Here is a 6,057-nt window from a genome sequence, read left to right on the forward strand (position 1 = left end):
TATTTTCCGAACTATAAGTCACACTTTTTTTCATAGTTTTGCTGGCCCTGCGACTTATAGTCAGGTGCAACTTATATATGAAAAAATATATATAATTGAACATGTTTTTAAATGTTAATTCATATTAACTGACATGAACCCTACATGAAACATTACAGTCTAGCCGCGAGAGAGCGCTCTCAAATGCACAAGTTATGTGCACTTTCAGTCAGAGATTAGTGGTAGCTATGCCTACGTGCATACCTAAATTATGGCCGGGATTCTATTTATAGCCGGGCCTCAGATTCGGACCAATAAAGGCCAGTAATAATAAAAACACTTCATACATGAACCATCAAATACCCCACAGATTTCAGTGGTCATCAGTCCCGATATTTAGCAATATCAAACAGTACAAGCCATGCCCCAAATAAAGGTGCTGTGCTTTGCGGAGCCTAAATAAAAGAGCCCCGCCATAAGGATTTGAGGATTTACGATAGTCCTAAACATTCCTCACCCGTTATCTAGACATGCATGAAAACATTTGAAAACAAAACTCACTGCCATGTAGGCTAATATTTGATCACTGTTTTGCTACTAATTATATTTCACATAATGAATACACACACACTATAAAGTAGGCCTACTATGCGCTCCGTGTCTGTAGCCTATCTGTCTGTTCACGTCCGCAATCAATTATAACGTTCCTCAAATGGAGAACACATCCATGTTCTCTCGCGTTATAGGCTGTCATGCTTCTGTGAATTTTCTGACGGTTCCTGATCGCTAAACGTTTGTTTTCCTTTCCTGTCGATCGCGGTTGATGTAGAAGCACCTAGGCTATAATTTGACTTCAGCGGTGAGAGAGAGGGAGAGAGAGAGGCACCTGCAAAGTGGTCCTGCGCGTTGGTCCGTCCAGTCAATAGTCACGCTTTCAGGCCGCTCCATTATTGGATTAATGTTATCAGACAGCGCTGTAACATGTGTGGGAATTTCTCTCATTATGATGGAGTTGTGGGACTTTTATCATTATGCTCAATACTTAATAACTTATGCGCAATACCCGCTGAAATTTAGGCCCTGGTTTTAAATGCATATTTTTTTTCTCTCGCTCTCTCGGAGGTGGCCAACCGAGTATTTCTTCTGCTGCCAGCTTGTGCCAATATATCGTCCAAAATGCTTGTTGCTTGCATTGCATTCTCCACATTTTTAGCTAAACTTTCATGTACCACATCAGCATTTTTGTTCAGTGAATCTTTTGTAAATTGCTTTACAATTAGCGTGGGCACTCGTCAGCAGCCTTCGGCTTGCCTCTTGCCGCTATTCACTCCGTCTTCATTAACATTCTCAATATTTTTGGCCTCTATGTGTCCAGTTACATCTGTCTGTTCTTGGTCTTGGATTTTGTGAAATAAATTTCTAAATATCACCTGCTTGCTGCAGCTTTGGTCTGCACGTCCTATTAAAACCGGTCTGTGCACGTCTTTTTAAAACCACATCTTTTTCTCTCTCGTGGGCATTTAATCTGCTGCCGGCTTCTCACTCCACATTGCCCAAAATGCTTGATTGCATTGCATTCTAAACATTTTTAGCTAAATTTTCATGTACTATATCAGCATTTTTGTTCAGTGAATCTTTTATAAATTGCTTTACAATTACCTTCGGGCCTATAGGTCTCTGCCTGGCTTGCTTCGGTCACGTCCTTTTAAAACCATCTTTTCTCTCTCATGAACATTTAATCTGCTGCCAGCTTGTGACTCCACATTGCCCAAAATGCTTGATTGCATTGTATTCTCCACATTTTAGCTAAATCTTGGTGTACCACATGACATTTTCTTTCAGTGAATCTTTTGCTTTACAATTAGACCTTCCAGCCCTCCTCTTGGCTGCCTTCACTCCTTCGTCTTCATTAACAGTAATCTTTTTGGCCTCAATATTCCAGTTACATAGTCTCTCTAGTCCAGTGCGACTTATATATGTTTTTTTCCTGTTCATGACGCATTTTTTGACTAATGCGACTTATAATCCGGGGCGATTTATAGTCTGGAAAATACGGTAAGACATAAGAGGTGAGATGCAACTGTCTTGTTAACGCTGAACTCTCTTGCATATGGAAATAGAACTCTTGTCACATTCTACCTCACACATTTAATTACCACATACCCACATATGGCACTTAGTTCCCCCAGCAACACATCCTTTATGCTTCAGGACACATCTGTGGAAGGAAAAGGCAGTAGCTTTCCAAACTATATTCAGCAGTCGGTGTGGGTGAGTCTGTACTCCATTGCCATATTATTTTTTGTAAATATGGGGCAAAAAGCTTTTAATGTTTAATTGTCCCCACCATGAATAGCTACAAAGAAAAGACTGAATTTCCCAGTGGTGGAGAGAAAACAGAGGGAACCAAAACAGCCAGCCTGTTCCAGGGAAGACTTGGCAGAAGCTTTCATAACATGCCGCTTCTAAATCTGTAATGTCTCCTTCTGACTAAGAGCAGACAGATAAGCAAGAGGGAGAGAGAGAGAGAGAGAGAGAGAGAGAGAGAGAGAGAGAGAGAGAGAAAGAGAGAGAGAGACTTGAGTATGAGTCATACCCCCACCCAGTGCCCCTGCTGCCACGGCTCCCTGCATCTCCACACTGGTGCGGAGGCTTCAGGAGAAAACAGCCACATTACACTAATGATATGGAGGAAGCGGGGACCCAAACACAACACACTCACAGAGAGCTGCTAAGGAAAACGTGAGTGAGGTGGCCGGATTAAATCGGCTGCTGCAGTGTGGAGGGTGTGTGTGTGTGTGTGTGTGTGTGTGTGTGTGTGTGTGTCAGCAGCCGAGTGGCCATTAGGGAAGCCCTGGTGCCAAGTCGACAAGCTTACATTTGACAGCACTCGCCTCTATGGAAGCAACCCCCCCCCCCCACACACACACACACACTTTCCCTGTCTTTCTGCTTCCCCCTCTGACACCTCACTTCTTTGTCAGCCAATCCCTTTATGAAGCCAAAAATGAAACACCTGGAGAAGAGACTGCCATCTTCACCCACCATCACAGTCAGCCCTCTCTCTCTCTCTCTTTCTCTCTCTCCTATTCCCTCTCACTCCTCTTTTCTCTCAACATTTAGCAGTGTTTAACAACTACTCAGGAACCCACAGCGCCACGCACGCTCCATAGTCCAGAGGGAGTTGTGTATGTGCTTGCTGCTCAGGTGTCTCACTATATTTTAACATGGCTCAGCTTAGGGGCTTTGAAAAACAATGGTGGTGTTATTTGCCACCCTTGGCTGAGTTTGTGAAAAGGTTTCTATGCTGCTGTTATTTATTTAGTAGGTTGATTAGAGGGAAGCATCAGTAAACAGACTCAGACAGTCTGGTTAACTGTTAACAAGACACTGTTAGTACCGGTATGCTTTGTAATTGCTTGGCTGCAGATATTTCCAGTCACTGAGCTGCATCAATAAACAGCTCTTGATTATTACATCTGATTGGAAGTACTCTCATCCAGCCACACTGCTTACATTTAGTACATTTAATACAATTAGTTACCACTTACATCACATGAATGAATGTGATATAAGTGGCACATGAATTATACTGTTGAGAGTCATTTTTCATTGACTGATTAATAGACTATGAATAAAAGAATTTAAAAATCAATCTGTCACGATGAACCATAAATGTGCTTTGGCTCAGCCCACATGGAGAAGAGGCATTGGCACTGATCACTGTGTCTTTAGCTGTAACCATAGCGCCAGCCAGAGCGTATGTAAACAGACTTGGACTTGGAAGAGAGGCTGAGTTGAGACAGAGGCCGTGGGGTACACAGGAGACAAAGTGGACAAGACAGATCTCAGCCATCGTAGACAATATTTGTGGTGCCCCCCCCCCCCCCCGGACTGAGAAAGAGAGAGGGAGAGTAAAGCAGGAGGAGGAATTGAACCAGAGAAGCCAGAGAGTGAGAGGCAGCAGAGGAGCAGGGGAAAACCCCCAGCGCGCTGCCTCTGCCGAGGAAAAATGAAAATGTGTACTTCCCTTTATTGGTCCCTCACGCTAAAGCACCAGTGATCAATAATAATGGGCATTGCACTGCTGCGCGACGGGAGAGAGAGTGGGAGCGCCAGCCCAAGTGTGCACCGTCAGCTTCTCCCCGCACGGCTCAGCAAGCCCTAATAAATCAACTTTGCTTTTAATCTCGCGCAATGAGTCATAATAAAATTAACTGCATCGTCGCCACATAGCAGGGGGGCTTTTTTCGAGAAGCGCCAAGGACCGGTGGCACCCTGCCGGAGGGTCCATCTGTGCCAGTCACCGCGGACGGAGCCAGGCTGCCAGCCCTGTTTCGGACGGCACCTTCCTGCTGGTGCTTAACTAAAGCCAGAGAGGCGTGCTGCTGCACCACCGTGGCGAGCAGGTGAGGGGAGGGGGGAGAGATGGGGGGGGCAGTGGTGGAGTCAGGGAATTGAGAAACAGTCCATCAGACAGACCACAGTGTGAGAGAGAGGCACGAGAGAGAGAGAGAGAAAGAGAAAGAGAGAGAGAGAGAAGATGGAATCTTTAAGTTGGGGCCTCCCACTCGATTGTGAGTCAGCGGGCCAATCAATCATACTTAAGAAGGAAAAACAACATCATCTCATCCCCGACATGCCCACTCTGCTTTGCTTTATGTTTCTTGTTTCTATTTTCACACGTTTACTTCTTGGGAAAGAAACTGATAACCAGCCTCGGGATTTGCTCCCTGCTGATTTACATTACTGGGCTTTCTCAGTCACTCAATCCAAGTAAGTGCACTGTTGCCTGGGGGAATAGAAGTGAGGAGACCTAGTCCCTTGGCTTTCTTAGAGACAGCACTGGTACTTAGCTCTGAGCTAGTGTGTGGAAATTAAATTAATGGACTAAAGGGAGTAGCCTAGCCTATTCCTATAGGCCCAAACTACGGTCTTTAAAGGACTGAGAATCTTACTATTGGACTGATAATATGAGGGAGCTATAGTGAGATATGTAGAGAGGAATAGCTATAAGGAAGGTGGAGGGATTTTAGTGCATGGGTAACCATGTCTTACAGTAGATTCAAAGCTGACATCTCAGACATGTCATCATGTTGATAGTCCTTTGGGATCATTTGAAATGATCAGATCTTAAATGATAGGCTATAGAAGTGCATCATAACATCTTATTCCTAAGTAAACACATCAGGGAATTACTCTCTCCAATGAAGAGACAAATACATCAGAGGCATCTAATTGACAGTGAATACCATCTAAACCAAACCCAGGTAAACAACAAAAACATTATGTGTGTAGTAGGTGTATTGCACCTAAGTCCTGACACATCATTTAATTTGTTAGGCGTGTGGGATGTTCTGACGTAAGTAGGCAGGAGTCCACGAATCTCAGGTGGTTGTCATGGCGAGGGATAACTGGACATATGTTGCTTTTATAGTTTCTCACCCTATAGCTATTTTATGCCATACACTCTTTTCATCTCACAACTTCTCATTTGATGAACAAGAGAAGTCACTCACTCTGAGGGTGTTGCTTTAAGGTTTGTGAGGCACGCGGCTAATTAATTGATATAAAGTGAACTTTGGCCTGTTTATAGGCTAGGGAATTCAACACAAATCTCAGTCTCTCAAGGAACTAGCTGATTAATACATTCAGATATGTATCTGCGGCGCTCAGTAACTTCAGAACCATTTACTTACATTTTAATAACCAGCTACATTTGTGGAAAGTGCAAATCAATTTCCCGGTCAATTGTTGCATGGAGATTCGATGACTTGCATATGATATTCTGTAATTTATAAACTTAGGCTACTGAAACAAGTGTAAAGGAATAATGCTCTATGCATAAATTAATGTCATTATAGGTGGAATCACCCCAATCCACCATGACTGCCAAACACAAACACGGTGCAGGAACTGCCTGCATAACGCGACACGCAGATAACACTTCATAGGTTCCTGGGGTACTTTCACAATAAATAATAATAATAAAAAACATTCCTTCATGAAAAGACAGGCAAACTGGTTACTCAAGACAGGTTACTCTTACTTACCTTGAATGAGTTTTGTTTTGGTGCA

The sequence above is a fragment of the Alosa pseudoharengus genome, unplaced genomic scaffold (assembly GCF_046254945.1).
Source record: "Alosa pseudoharengus isolate Yale_2024_CS ecotype anadromous, Long Island Sound unplaced genomic scaffold, YU_APseudo_1.1 YU_APseudo_1.1_scf_10, whole genome shotgun sequence".
Taxonomy (NCBI): domain Eukaryota; kingdom Metazoa; phylum Chordata; class Actinopteri; order Clupeiformes; family Clupeidae; genus Alosa; species Alosa pseudoharengus.